At 36.9% G+C, this 16,486-nt stretch overlaps 1 protein-coding gene across 1 annotated transcript in view; it reads right to left on the minus strand.

The window, feature by feature from the left end:
- FBXL17 (F-box and leucine rich repeat protein 17) overlaps positions 1 to 16,486 on the minus strand; it is a 478,538-nt gene that overhangs the window by 284,644 nt on the left and 177,408 nt on the right. The window lies entirely within an intron of this gene.

A 16,486-nucleotide genomic window follows, 5' to 3' on the forward strand; every position in this document is an offset into this window, starting at 1 on the left:
AAAAATCTGAAAGAGAAATTAAGGAAACACTCCCATTTACCACTGCAACAAAAAGAATAAGATACCTAGGAATAAACCCACCTAAGGAGACAAATGACTTGTATGCAGAAATCTAAAAGACACTGATGAAGGAAATTAAAGACGATACAAACATATGGAGAGATATACCGTGTTCTTGGACTGGAAGAATCAACACTGTGAAGATGACTATACTACCCAAAGCAATCTACAGACACAGTGCAATCTCTAACAAACTACCAATGGCATTTTTCACAGAACTAGAACAAAAAATTTCACAATTTGTATGGAAAGACAAAAGACCCCAAAGAGCCAAAACAATCTTGAGAAAGAAAAACAGAGCTGGAGGAATCAGGCTCCTGGACTTCAGACTATACTACAAAGCTTCAGTAATCAAGACAGTATGGTACTGGCACAAAAACAGAAATATAGGTCAATGGTACAGGATAGAAAGCCCAGAGATAAACCCATGCACATACGGTCGCCTTATCTTTGATAAAGGAGACAAGAATATACAAATGGAGAAAAGACAGCCTCTTCAATAAGTGGTGCTGGGAAAACTGGACAGCTACATGTAAAAGAATGAAATTAGAATACTTCCTAACACCATACTTAGAATAAATTCCAAATGAATTAAAGACCTAAATGTAAGGCCAGACACTATAAAACTCTTAGAGAAAAACATAGGCAGAACACTCTATGACATAAATCACAGCAAGATTCTTTTTGACCCACCTCCTAGAGAAATGGAAATAAAAACAAAAATAAACAAATGGGACCTAATGAAACTTAAAAAAACTTTTGCACAGCAAAGGAAACCATAAACAAGATGAAAAGACAACCCTCAGAATGGGAGAATATGTTTGCAAACAAAGCAAATGACAAAGGATTAATCTCCAAAATTTACAAGCAGCTCATGCAGCTAATACCAAAACAATAAACAACCAAATCTGAAAATGGGCAGAAGACCTAAATAGACATTTCTCCAAAGATGATATACAGATTGCCAACAAACACATAAAAGGATGCTCAACATCACTAATCATTAGAGAAATACAAATCAGAACGACAATGAGGTATCACCTCACACCGGTCAGAATGGCCATCACCAAAAAATCTGCAAACAATAAATGCTGGAGAGGGTGTGGAGAAAAGGGAACCCTCTTTCACTGTTGGTGGGAATGTAAATTGATACAGCCACTATGGAGAACAGTAGAGTTTCCTTTCAAAACTAAAAATAGAACTACCATATGACCCAGCAATCCCACTACTGGGCATAAACCCTGAGAAAACCATAATTCAAAAAGAGTCATGTACAACAATGCTCATTGTAGCACTATTTACAATAGCCAGGTCATGGAAGCAACCTAAGTGTCCATCGACAGATGAATGGATAAAGAAGATGTGGCACATATATACAATGAAATATTACTCAGCCATAAAAAGAAACGAAATTATTTGTAGTGTTATTTGTAGTGTTATTTGTAGTGTTATTTGAGTTATTTGTAGTGAGGTGGATGGACCTAGAGTCTGTCATACAGAGTGAAGTACGTCAGGAAGAGAAAAACAAATACCATATGCTAACACATATATATGGATTCTAAAAAAAACAAAACAAAACAAAATTCGTTCTGAAGAACCTAGGGGCAGGACAGGAATAAAGACACAGACGTAGACAGTGGACTTGAGGACAAGGGGAGGGGGAAGGGTAAGCTGGGACAAAGTGAGAGAGTGGTATGGACATATATACACTACCAAATGTAAAAGAGATAGCTAGTGGGAAGCAGCTGTATCGTACAGGGAGATCAGCTCAGTGCTTTGTGACCACCTAGAGGGGTGGGATAGGGAGAGCGGGAGGGAGGGAGACACAAGAGGGATGGGATATGGGGATATATGTATACATAAAGCTGATTCACGTTGTTATACAGCAGAAACTAATACACCATTGTAAAGCAATTATACTCCAGTAAGGATGTTAAAAAGTGGGGGGGGGGGAGGTGGAGAAAGTTTACAGTAAAAGCAAGAAGCTAGACTTTTTAAATTAAGCTTTAAGCACTATAACTTGCCTCTTGACATTCTAGAGAATACAATCAAATATATAAATAAATAAAAGGAAATAAAAGGCAAAATCTTAGGAAAAAGAGGGTAAATTTATCATTATTTTCAAATGGTGTGACTGTCTACCTTTAAGAGCCAAGAGAATCAACTATAAACCTATTAGAAACTATATAAATTCAGAAAGATGGTCAATTACAAAATTTACATACAGAAGTATATTTAAAATGTACAAAAAGTATACTCTCATTGACCAATAATAACCAGTTTAAAAACATTAAATTGATATCATTCACTACAACAATAAAATTACTGAATAAAACTAAATTTAATGTGAAATACATAGGACCTATAATAAGAAAACTATAAATCCCAAGAATGAGAGGCTTAAGCAAATAGGAAGTGCTATGTTTTATAATATTTAAAGATATCAGGGACTCCCCTGGTGGCGCAGTGATTAAGAATCTGCCTGCCAATGCAGGGGACATCGGTTTGAGCCCTCCTCCGGGAAGAGCCCACATGCCGCAGAGCAACTAAGCCTGTGTGCCACAACTACTGAGCCTGCGCTCTAGAGCCCAAGAGCCACAACTACTGAGCCCGTGCACACAGACCCAGTGTTCTGCAACAAGAGAAGCCACCGCAATGAGAAGCCTATGCGCCGCAACGAAGAGTAGCCCCCGCTCGCTGCAACTAGAGAAAGCCTGCATGCGATGAAGATCCAACGTCAGCCAAAAATAAATAAATAAATTTGTATTTTAAAAAAAGATATCAAATTTCCACAAATAAAACTGTAACTATAAAGCAATAACCACCAACTTCTAATGGGGTGTGTGTGTGTGTGTGTGTGTGTGTGTGTGTGTGTGTGTCTGTGCGCGCGCGCATGGTGGTTGTACTAGCTGGGATTATTATTCACACATTAGTAAGTGGAGAGATTGAAGGAGAAAGAACAGAGCCAGGGACTATTCCAAGGTGACATACGGACAAAGGATTTAAGATCATAAAATCAATTCAATCCAAAATTTGATTTCTAGAGGGTCAGGAAAAAAGTCACTGCATAGAAAAGTGGAATGTCTCAGTCCCAGTTTGACTTAGAGAAAAGTAGGCTTGGTGGGGAGGTTAATGTAATCAACCATGACATACTCAGATCTTGGAGTTCAAGACAATAGCTTCTAAGAGCTAAAACAAGAAAAGAAAGCCATGATAAGTCTACTAAGTTTTACATTTTCTCTTGCATGTAGAAGATACTGAAAGAGGCAAATATAGCTATGGGGAGCTTCAAAGGCCTGAAGGTATACCTTGAACCTTACTGGAACAAGGAAAAAGAAACCAAGATAATAGGTCCCTAGCAAGTAAATGGTGGTATTTCAATCAGTATTCCCATATTTTAGATTTGTAAAGTCTCAGAGAACAAGAATCAGAATGTCCTTGGCTAATATTACAGACAATTACTCTGAATAGAGAAATCTACTCTGGAATATCAAGTTGTAGGTATGTTCTCATAACCCTCACAAGTCTAAGCCAGACAAACTCAACTTTCCCACCGCCCTTTTTCTTGATTCAAAACACTATGCGATTTTATTCAAAAAACTACCTAAGCAAAAGGATTACTTAAGAAGACAACATTTCAGGTTTGCGAAAACCTGGTGATATGTGATACATCCTGCACGGCATATAAAGATATATTGTGTTCAGACCTTTCATAATGGGTGAAATTAACACAAATATTTCATTTTCAATCATATTTTCTTAATGTACTAAGTCAATGATGTTAAAAATCCTTAAATACTATACAGATATAAAAATGAAAATAGCAAACATAAGAAAATAGCTATGAAAAATCAACTTAGATCCCAGGATTATTTTCTCACTAGGATAGTAAAAGTTTATAGATTTTTCCTATATATAAAATGAAATATCATAGCAATGAGAATTTTAGTTATATAGTATATGGCTGTTTGTCACTGAAAAAAAGTTAGAAAACCTAAATCACAACAGGTTATGTTATTTTGTCAAATAATTAAAAATAAAAGGATCAACCAGTGACTCGGAGGGTCTATTGCTACTTATTGTGATGACCAGGTTTTACAAAAATCCAGATCCTAAAATCCATGATGAGACACAATGAAAGGATGCACAATTAATATGTCACTCGCAATAATGTCTCTTCCGCAGCACCAAAGGCCTTTAAAAGGGTGAGTGTACTATAATACCAAAATAAGATTTATATATCCTAGAAAACAGGTTACACACTGATGAACAGCATTAAATTGACATAATGGCTCTTAGTGGTTATAAATGCAGCTTTTTCCTACTTTAATTGGCAAGGACTAGACTGACCTTTTCTCTATAATTCTAACTACAGTACAGTAATTAGACAAACCACTACTTACTTCGGAAATAAAGAGGAGAGGAAGAAAGCTCTCAGCCACCAGCTTTGAGAATGCAGAGTAAAATTGGGTTGGCATTCTACTGGGGGAAAATGGGCCACCGCACCAATAAGAAAAATCATTTTCCATAAATTACGTTCTATGTTTAATATCTGAACTAAAGAAAAAAATCCCAGATGAAAGCCCTTTTCATATACTTAGAGACAGTCCCCCACTTGAGGATAAAAACCAGTCCTAAAAACAAGTTTGAAAGTAAAAAGAAAAGAATTAAGATGTTACTTGGGACAGATGGAGGAAGGGCAGGATAAAATCCCTAACTGTGATCCTTCAGGCATGTCTTCCTTGGGCCTGCATAATTTAGCACGGAGGTAAGAGTCTTGACGGGGCCTTAAGGAAAAGGCTCAGCCTCATGGCTGAGGCTGAGAAGGGAGCAGTTTCCCTTACCTAAGAGCAACTGCCCTTTTTTCCACCCTGTTTCCGGGTCTCAGGTGAAGGTCAGCCAGCCCTTAAGCCATTTAGCTTCCAAGGTGGGAAACACTAGGTCCCTGAAGGAGAGATGGGAGAAGCTTTCTTTTTCAGCAGCCCAGATTGCACATAAGTGATCGCCTCTCTGCAAGACCCTGGGGAGAGAATCATGACATGCTGAAAGAAAAAACAGTGCAAACTCAACCAGTGAGTGAGTTCTTATCACAAGTTCTTATCACCCATTAGCATGCCAAGGCCTCCACACAGGTCACACTCTCCCAGCAGCTGCAGTAGTTGGCAGTCACACCACTGAGCACTGATAAATCAACTCAGGACCCAGAATTATTTTCTCATTTGGACAGGAAAAGTTTACTCATTCCCCAATATGTAAAATGGAATATGATTGCAGTACGAATTTTAGTTAAATTCGTTAGTCACTGAAAATAAGTTAGTAAATCTAAGTAAGAGCCAGGGACCATCTTTCATCAGTGAGAGCAATGAGATTTGGTATATAAACATCAGTTTAAGGGAGTCATTGTACAATATGTAAAAATCCAGGTTACACCAAAGTGCAATGTACAGTAATTAAAAACTATCTACTCATGGAAACTGGAGACCATTGACTCCCTCAATTACAGAAAGAGCAAACAGGGTTTCAGAGCGTGCTCAACAAAGTTAAAAAGAGTGCGTAGAAATGATGAAAATGAAAAGCGGCAAAAGTATTATACAATCATCCAGAAATCCCCTGTCAGAGGCAAGTATTGCTAACTATCAACTCCATGAAGGCAGGGAACACAAAGATTCTGCTTACTGTCCTAGCCCAAATGTCCGGTCATGGTAAGTATTTAATAAATACCTGGTAAGTGAATGAATGACAAATAAACAAAATCATATGCAGTAATTTTCTCTCACAAATTCTTGGGTCACATGACAATTACTTCTCATAATGCTTATCAGACACAAAAGAGACATGTGAATACTGCTTCTCTAAAGAGTTCACTTGGAATAGAAAACTGTATTTTACTTATGTGACACTGGGCCACTTAATCTCTTGTGCCTTGGTTCCCTTATTTGAAAAATGGGAATAATAATAGTATCTACCTCACAGGGTTGTTAGAAATTTACTATATGTAAAGCACTTAGAATAGCGGTTAGCAAAGTCAATGCTATATTAAGTGTTAGTGTTTCAGCTGTTATTCTATAATGATATGCAGGTAGGTTTTTTAAATCCTATGGCTATTCACAAGTCTTATTAGCCTCTCCCTACCCTCCCCTGCTCTGGGAGGCAGAGACCATTTCTTATTCAACTATGTATTGCCAGTACTAAGCACACTGCCTGGCACATAATCAATGACTAAAAAAAAAAAAAAAAAGGAATACAAATTATATTGAATCAAACACTAATATTATAATATGACAATGTTCTCATCTAGATGAGAAAAAAGTCACCTAGGCCCACTATGATTCAGAGCATGAATTTCCTACACAATAAATCCAAATGTGACAAGCATCTTCCTTTAACATTTGATAATATCTAATTAAGAGACAGTTATAATGAAAGAGCTAAAAAATGTTTCATTTTTGCCAGGGCCCAGCATAGTGAACCTCTGTTCCTTTATGTTCTTTCTTAGCAGTTATTCATCATTCAGAAACTAAACTCTCAATCTTTTAAATGTATTATTGTGACATCAATGGCAAGGAAAGCAGATAAGAAGGTTCAACTAACAATCAAATATTAGACACTGGCTAAGATGTCAACAATGCAGGACATTAAAATATTTTTAAAAATCTGTATTGAAGATGTGGAGAACTACACATTGCTCAAAACATGTTTATCATTACAATCACACCTGTGTGCAAAATAACATGTTAGACCTCTAAGGAAGAGTGGATTTGCTTTATTTATAAATTTAAAATTGTCCACCACTGCCATAATTCACCCTGAAATATTTCTCCCTTTGGTTTCAGAAAAATAAAGTCTCAGTTGATACCCTGATGCAACATGCTGGATCATCAATAATCCAGCAATAAACTATTGTTCTCTGCCAGTAAACCAAGTTTCTCTTCTAACATTTGCAAGCAGTAAGTGATAGTTAAGAATGAGCTTTCCCCTGAGCACCTGGAAATAAGATTGTCCTCTAAATTAAACTATAAAATTGATCCAAAGTAGAACAAATGAGCAAAGATAATAGTCAAAATAGCTCCTAGGCCAAAGCAAGAATTTGACATCACATCATCATCACAATGACATTCACAGAAAGGTATCACTGGGATAAAAGGGTAACCATATAATTTATCATCCAACCATGATATTAGGCCAGACACAAACCAGGACTGTGCTGCACGAATTGAGATATACAATCACCCTAAATCACAGGAGGAGTCGGTCCTGTTGGGAAAAAAAGAATACAAAACAGTAGAGCAAACTGCAGTATTGCTCTTCCAAATACTATAATAGGAAGCCTGTTTCATAAATATACCATTCATTTGGTAATTAATAATGTTTTAATCCATGTCTGTTCTTACAGTGTAATTTTGTGTTATTTAACTTGATTATGTAACTTTCATTTACTACTTATGCCTTATCTCTGGTATGTGGTGGGTCTTTTTGATCAGTGGGATACTTGTGTCTTATATTTCTTTTCAAACCCCATATTCCAGCATTGTGTACTATAAACTGTAGATGGAAATCAAATGCTCCCTGACTGATAGTAATAATAATTATTATTATAGCTGGCATGTATTGAGTAATTAACTACGTGCCAGAAACTGTCCTAAGTGCTTTACATGTATAATCACATTCAAATCAGACAAAAACATTATGAAGTGAGTACTATTGGAATCTTCATTTTACAGATAATAAGACAGAGGGAGGCTAAGCAACTTGCCCAGTGACAAATGTGTAGCAAGTGGCAGAACCAGGATTCAAATCCAGACTGTCTGGCTCCAGGCATAACTATTATGCATACTGTCTCTTAGTGGAAAATAATTATTTAGTGCCTAAATAATTTTATTAAACATTAAAAAACATTAAATTTAAACATTAAAGTTATTATTATTATTATTGTTTTGTGGTACGCGGGCCTCTCACCGTTGTGGCCTCTCCCGTTGCGGAGCACAGGCTCCGGATACGCAGGCTCAGCAGCCATGGCTCACGGGCCCAACCGCTCCACGGCATGTGGGATCTTCCCGGACCGGGGCACGAACCCATGTCCCCTACATCGGCAGGCGGACCCTCAACCACTGCGCCACCAGGGAAGCCCTGAAGTTATTTTTAAATGCTCCAAATTAGGTGATGATTGCATCCAGGGTTGGCATGGGTATGGAGAAACAGATACTCTTCTCCAGGGATATAGACATATATTGATATAATCGTCTACAGGGAATTAAGCAAGATGTATAAGAAGTTTACATATATTTACCCTTATATGCAGGAATTCCATTTCAAGAATTTAACCCTAAGGAGACAAAAATTAAAAGTACACAAAGACACAGGTATAAGGATGTTCACCATACAGTCATTTATAAGAGTAAAAATTGGAAATAATTAGAATGACTATCAATAAGAGATTGGTTAAGTGCAATGTGCTAAAACCCTACCGTAAATCCATGAGAAATGGTGAGAGGTATCTATATTTATTAAAATAAAAATAAATCTGTAGTATATTGTTGACATAAACACAGACTGCAAAATAGCACACACAATGCAATTCCAAACGGAGGTGGGGGGAGGACAGGCACATATGTGCGTATCTAAAAAGATGTTCACCGAAATGTCAATAATGGAAATGTTTAGAAAGTGAGATTTTAGATAGTCTCCATTTTTAAAAAAATATTTACTAAAAACCTCCTTGTGTGTGTGTTGTTGTTTTGCCAAAGGGGCATAAAAGAAACACAGGAGTGTACAATCTAGAGATACCCAGTTCCATTCTAGGCCATGAAAGAAAACAAGTGTTGATGGCAAATAAGTGGCTATAATGGAAGGTAAGGGAGAAGCTCAGCCAAGTGGGACCCAGCAGCCTAAGGGCCACCTTCACCACTAGCAGGCTGTGTGAACCTAGACACGTCACAGGTGATCTTTGAGCCTCAGTTTCAAAACAGCAAGATGAAGAAGTCACATGAGGTGTTCTCAGAAGTCTTTTCAACCCCAAAGGGCTGTGGTTAAAATTTTCAGAAAGAGCAGGTAGAAATATAGTAATGCCTCAATCCCTTGCCAGTCACAGGTGTATTCTGCAGTCTATTAGTATACACGTTAGACAGTTTGTACAAGATGTGAAATACCAAAACCCAGAAAATGAGAACAGCAATGAAAACCCATAAACACACTCAGGCACTCGTTATTAGAAATATGATTATTCCTCAGAGAGTGGGATAGCACACTCACCTAGGGCTGGAGCCCACGGGAGACCCCTCGCTATCCCAATAAAAGCTCATTTCCAAACAGTTGACAGTGCTCTTGTAACATTTCACTTTTATACAGATAAAAAAACTACAATATGATCCATCTGACATTGTGGTATTTATACTTCTACTGACAAAAATCTAGGGAAAAGAGTCAAGTGAGACCTTGATGTTGCATTTCACTGTTATTCAGATATATCAATAATCAAATCTGGAGAGCTGCCAATAAAAATAGAATAAACATCATTAGCATTTTAATAAACCTGCAAGCCACAGGGCTGGAAAAACAAAGCAAGACAGAGCAAAGGGAAATCAGCATGTGCAGTGTCTTCCCTCTAGCGGTTTGCCCCCCCCCCCCGGCAGTCCGCTGTGTCCTCCCCACTCCACTCCTGCAAAACACACACTCCAGGGAGATGTCTCTGTATTTTAAAACCTCTGATACACCTGCCCAAGCTCTAAAGTTCAGGGGATGTGTTGCAGTCTTTTTTTAAAACTGAGAATAAATAACCTGATTTTTAAAATATTTTCAGAAAGTGCTGATCTTTTAGTTATGAAGCATTTTGAATGTCAGATAGTCGGAATGTGATTTAATATGTTAACTAAATAGACCCAGATGAGAGATCAAGGAAAAGTGGTAAGAAGATGGGAAGAAAAGAAAAAAAGAAAGAACCGCATATATGCAATAGATGAAGAGTCAGCAGTTTACAGGTAGAAGGCTGAGTTACATGTCCTTTGAAACTACTTCCAGATCAGATCTTAGGATTCTTGGAATATATCAAACACAGAATTACATATAAACACTCAAAGTAAACAGTTAATTTCCTTAATTTTCAGTCATTATATTTCCTCAACTGAACCAGAAATTAGAAATTGAAAGCCCTGCTTCCTTAGATATTTTGAATTTCATTTAATCTCCTTATTAGTCCATCATGTGTGTGTGAGTATGTGTGTGTGTAGATAATGTTAAAGTATATTTTGAAAAGTGCAACTCATTAAAATATACAGTATTTGGATAAAAACTGCAAGTGAAAAACATTCACAGAGGTAAAGTAGCTATATATTAAGGTATTTTACTTTATGGCAACATAAGTAGGGGTCACTGGTTTTTTTAAAAAAAACCTCCATTTATGAATCTGAAAACACTTCACCCATTTAATCTGAAAATAGAGACATTTATGAAAATATACAATAATGAGTACACACTAACTGCCTTATTTTCTTCAGATAATTGTGAACACTTCAGTATTACTCAATAAGCAATAAGTAGCCATCAAGAATCTGCTAGTGTCTTTAAAATGTTTGATATAAGACCTTCACTGTCAATTTGCAGGGAACCATGAGGCTACAATGGTGATAAAGCATCAATGATGGATGGTACCACCCAAGCCACCATTCTAATAATGAACAAATGATTCATACTCAAGGTGCTTCTGAAACATGATTAAGCCTCCAAACATTTCACTAAGGTAACTCAATCTTTATTAACTCAATCTTATCAAAGAGAACTTAAGTAAGTTTACCAAGGTTATATAGTGAATGACAATGATAAAAATCTGGAACAACAATAACAACAACAACAAAAAACAACACAAAGAACCCCAGACTCCCATAGTCCTCTGCGAGCCCTATTCATTAGTATTGCACAGAAGCCTTTCAGGGTAATTTATTTCATTGCTCCATGTCTAACTGACCTTCTCTGGTAGCCACTGGCAAGTGTTTGCCAAAATGTCACTGACCAAAAAACTCCTTACAATGCCATGTATTATAAAATGAATATGTCAAGAACCAGATGAAAATGTCATCAGTGACACTGACAACAATAAAAGAAAATACTCTATAGATTGAAGGAATGGAAGAAGATCCAAGTTAAAGGGGAAAAAATTACCTGAGAAATGCCATCAATGACTCCATCAACAAAAAAGTAAAAGAGACCACGGCTTTAAGTAAGGAAAGAAGGCATAAATTAAAGGGGGAAAAGTTCCTGAGAATCAACTGCTCTGTAATGGATCAGAAAGAGGAAAAAAGACTCCTTTTACAAAGGCCTGTGGGAAAACTACAACATCTCATTTACCGATCGTCCTGGTATGCCTGGCGGGGAGACAGAGGCGACATGTCTAAGCATCTGTGAGAGAGCTCTTCAGAGCTGAATCCCAAAGTCGCTGGTTTTCTTATTTGCATGTCAAAATTAATGACATAATTTGTGAATGTCAACAGCAGTCACAGCAAATTAAACGGAAATTGAACGAAAATTTCCTCTATGTTGCCCTTAAAATATAAAGTCAAAAGTTGTTGGTTATAGATAGCCAGGGGGAAGCAGCTGCATAGCACAGGGAGATCAGCTCGGTGCTCTGTGACCACCTAGAGGGGTGGGATAGGGAGGGTGGGAGGGAGAGGCAAGAGGGAGGAGATATAGAGATATATGTATATATATAGGTGATTCACTTTGTTATAAAGCAGAAACTAACATACCATTGTAAAGCAATTATACTCCAATAAAGATGTTAAAAAAAAAAATAGGAGCTTAGGACAAAAAAAAAAGTTGTTGATTTTCCCACTCTGAAGTCTTTGGAAATAAGTTTCACTCATACAAATACTTAAACAACAGAGTTGGGTGTATCTACTTTAAAAAAAAAGAAGTAATTTCACTACAAAATTACTTTTACACTAAGATTTGGGATATTTTATTTTATTTTAAATGTTTTATTTATTTTTGGCTGTGTTGGGTCTTCCTTGCTGCCTGCGGGCTTTCTTCTAGTTGTAGCAAGCGGGGGCTGCTCTTCGTTGTGGTGCATGGGCTTCTCATTGCGGTGGCTTCTCCTGTTGCGGAGCACAGGCTTTAGGCACATGGACCTCTGTAGTTGTGGCACACGGGCTCAGCAGTTGTGGCACACGGGCTTAGTTCCTCTGTGACATGTGGGGTCTTCCCGGACCAGGGCTTGAACCTGTGTCCCCTGCATTGGCAGGTGGATTCTTAACCACTGCGCCTCCAGGGAAGCTCAGAATATTTATTTTAAATGGACCTAGCTTGCAAATGTGATTCTTAAAATAAATGATTGCAGCTCGATGCTGATGATTATAATATATTGGGGGTATATTCTGGAATTTTCATCTGGATATGATTGACACTTTTAAATAACAGCTTTAACAGAACTTTCAAAATAACAAGTGTATATTTTTGATTACCTGCCTGAGGATGAGTTGCACTGAAGATTAACTATAGTCCACGTTTAACCCTAGGCATTTTGTTCCACCTAAATGCTTACAGGACACCATTATCTCAACAATGAAATGAAATCAATGCCTATCAGTGCTAAAAACATGGAGAGGTGCATGTTAGGATTTCCTGCTACTTTGAATTACTATCTATCCCATGTTCTCCCCCATACATACTCCCAAGCCCATCAGTGTGGATCACCACAAATTCTAAATTCTTTACCAAGTACAGTGTGCACATATATAATCTATTTAGAGGATTGAAACGTAGTATACAACTAACAGTGACAAGTTAGCAAAGATAAATGTAACCATTCAAATTAAACATTAGAAAGATACTGTCAGTGGGGAAAGAATCACAAGTAAAATATATGTGCATACAACAAGCAACAGGCGTGTAAAGTTATTGCGACCTTGTCCCTTTTTAAATAGCTACATTTTCAAAATGGGAGACACCATCAAGTAGCAGCAGTGTCTGTGTGGATGTCTGAATGTCTGTCAGGGCCTGCCTGGTGATAGTTCATACTTCTCCCCCTTTAACAAGCTTCACTGTTACATGTTACACTGTACTTGGAGATGGATGGCTGCCAAAAGCCATCACCAAAAAAGAAAACAAAAACAAAGCTCCTCTATAACATAATGATGTCTCAGTATTGGAAATAAACTCATAAAAGAAAAATCTTGGAAACAAAAAGATGTACATCTATTTAAAGATATAAATTACTAAACATTTCTAATTCCAATAAGACCATAATATGCAAAATATTAACTGTGTGATAAGTAATATATATTTCTTTGAAGATATTTATCCCACAAACGTCTATAAATCTGCAGAAAAAAATGTTACAGAAAAACTCTTCTTTTTTTTCCCCAAATCATTACTAAATTTAATGAAGAAAGCCAGGGCATTGTCTTGACATATTTTGTCATCCCCTTTCCAAATAAACTGTGGCCTCTCCCGTTGCGGAGCATAGGCTCCGGACGCGCAGGCTCAGCGGCCGTGGCTCACGGGCCTAGCCGCTCCGCGGCATGTGGGATCTTCCCGGACCGGGGCACGAACCCGTGTCCCCTGCATCGGCAGGCGGACTCTCAACCACTGCGCCACCAGGGAAGCTCCTTCATTCAGTTTTTTTTTAATCCAGCAAGGTTAACATGTTGTCAGACTAAAACTGTATCCAAGTACCTCACACTTAAACCACACCCCTGTCAGAGAATTCAGTGTGTGCCTCTTTAACTCTTCAATTACACTTATAACGCATTTTTAAAGGCTATGTCTATATTCATTAAATGAACTTGACTCTTTTGACTGACTTATTTTGATTTGCTCTATTTCTTGACGAATGTGAACAGTTCATTTTCTTTTTCTTTTACCTTGAACATAAGCTTACGTTTACTAGGTTTATTTATATTGCCATCTAATCAATCAACACACATTTACTGAACTTCTGGTTAGGAGCCCAGGAATATGGAAAAGTCAAAATTCCCAGATACAGTTTTAATTCCTATGCTGTTATCAATGTCACATTCTAAGAAATTTACAACCCATCTGCGTGTAAGTTAAAACTAAAAGAAAAAAAATGCAACCTACTCTCTCTCCTCTCCCCAAACACAGGAGTCTCCAGATATATACTCACACAAAACAAAATATTCATCTCTGTGTGTAATACAACAAAATATCAAAATATTAAAATACACTGGTAATTTGCTAATGGAAAAAAAGATTAATCAAAACCAAAAATAGGAATTGAGTTTAAATTCAAGTTAAAAGGAAAACAAATGAAACTGTATTTCCCAAATGAAACTAGTTCTCCAAATACCATAATAAATCATGGAAGAAATGCTCCCAGGCTTCATTTAACAGGCAATAAAACCCTGAGGCAGGTCTGATTAGTGTGGTGCTATAGTAAATGGTAAGATGAGATATGATATACATGTCAGAATCACCCACTAGTCTTAATTAGTTTATTGATGTATGGTTTCTAAGGTGATAGTTAAAATTTTTTAAAAAAGCATTTCAAAAAATGAAAAGACTACCACTTCTATTTGTAGAATTTTTTGTGGTATTTTCGTCATAGGTATTAGTACCATTACTGCCTATAGGCCATAGAAGTTATGTCCTTACAAGACTTATTACTAAAAGACACAGTGTTGAAGGCAAACATGACAGTGATTAAGCTTCAGCCACAATTCTTCTAAAAGACGATCTCCCCTTTTTCCATTTCTCCCTAACTTGACAAAAGGGTAGAAAGAGATCTATTCTGAATAATATGAAACGCCAAAAACTGTTTTAAATACATATAAAATCAAGGCCTTACATTTATGTATTCTTAATTTTGTATTCACACTATTCCTTTCAGAAGAACTGTCTCTTTTCCCCATGCATTTTTTAGGTGATTACCCAAGATTAAATAGTTACACTAGAAACTGCAAATGGATGTTATTTTATTGTAATATTTATTTTAATCAATGAGATGTATTTTATTATAATGCAATTTAGCTAGTACTTGTATTCATAGACTCTACTGGTAGGTTTAACTGCTTATCGCAACCAAATGTATTTTTAAACTTAAAATAAGCTTTTGGAGCTAGTTTGATAGATGAGACTAAGGTCAGGCAGATCTGCATTCAATCCTGACTGCACTTCCTAGCTGTGATCGCCAGCAAGATCTTTTACCTCTCTGAGCCTTTTTTTACCTCATCTATAAAATGGGGCATAATGATACCTATGTCACAGAGTTGATGTGATAATTAAATAGGATAATGAATAAATCACTCTTGGCACCTTGCCTAACTTAATACAAAACGTTCAACATACAGCAGCTACAAAGTCAATGTCTGAATAACAAACTACACCAAAACTTCACAGCTTAAAAAAACTGCTCTTACTTGCTTACAACTCCCTGGACTCAGCTGAGCAGTTCTGTGGGTTTCATTCACAGGACTGCAGGAATCCAAAGGTTTGACTGAGGCTGGATGGTTTAAGATGGCCTCTGTCACACGTCTGACAGTTTGACCCTGGCTGTTGGCTAGACCTCTATCTCCATGTGATCTCTCATTCTCAGAGAGACTACTCTGGGCCTCTTCAGGTGGGGCAGCTTCCAGAAAAGCAAGTTGCAAGGCCCCTTGAAGCCAAACCTTGGAAGTCCCACAACATAATTTCCACTACATCCTATTGGTTAGAGCATGTCACAAAGCCAGCCCAAGTTCAAGGGGATAGAGAAACAGATGCCACCTCTTGATGTAAGGGTAGTCAATATACCAATGCACAAAGGCATGCATACAGGGATAGGGTAAATATGTGGCCATAATTTGCAATCTTCTAAAGTCTGTGAAATAGTGACAAATTTTATAGCACCTGTGCTGTCTTTCAACTATAAATAATTGCAGAATTCATGTTTTAAAGGCCAAAAAGAAGTACTAGCTTGAGTTTTCCCCAAACTAGAGTAACACTGTTCTGCTACTTCAATGACAGATTCAAAAGAAGACCAACATCATTTAGGTTTCTTTGTTCATTTTTCTGTATTCTAGGAGTCCTCCACACTTTTCTATTTATTCTAATCAATATATTTATTTTCATCTGATTTGATATTTTTACCTTCAACATGAAGCCTTCTAATCAAACATTCCACAACAAACAGCATCACCGGGAAATCTGGATCAAGTATGCTGCACTTCTAGAAACTATGAAGTTTTGTAAAAGAAATAAAGAAAAATATATCCTTGTAAAAACTAAACATACTTTTGTTCTTCTCCATGAAAGTGATCACTAGAGAAAAATCTAGTTTTGTGATACAGTTAACTAGCTAGGCTTAGAGATCTATTCATACCCGATTTAAGCAGAAATAAAGAAAATAATTTTTATATCTACTAACAAACAAAAAGTAGAATGCCAAAACAAAACTTGAAATTTAATTGATTGCATCAAATCTAATTTTAATGAATATCTT

Source organism: Globicephala melas, chromosome 3 (genome assembly GCF_963455315.2).
Source record: "Globicephala melas chromosome 3, mGloMel1.2, whole genome shotgun sequence".
Taxonomy (NCBI): domain Eukaryota; kingdom Metazoa; phylum Chordata; class Mammalia; order Artiodactyla; family Delphinidae; genus Globicephala; species Globicephala melas.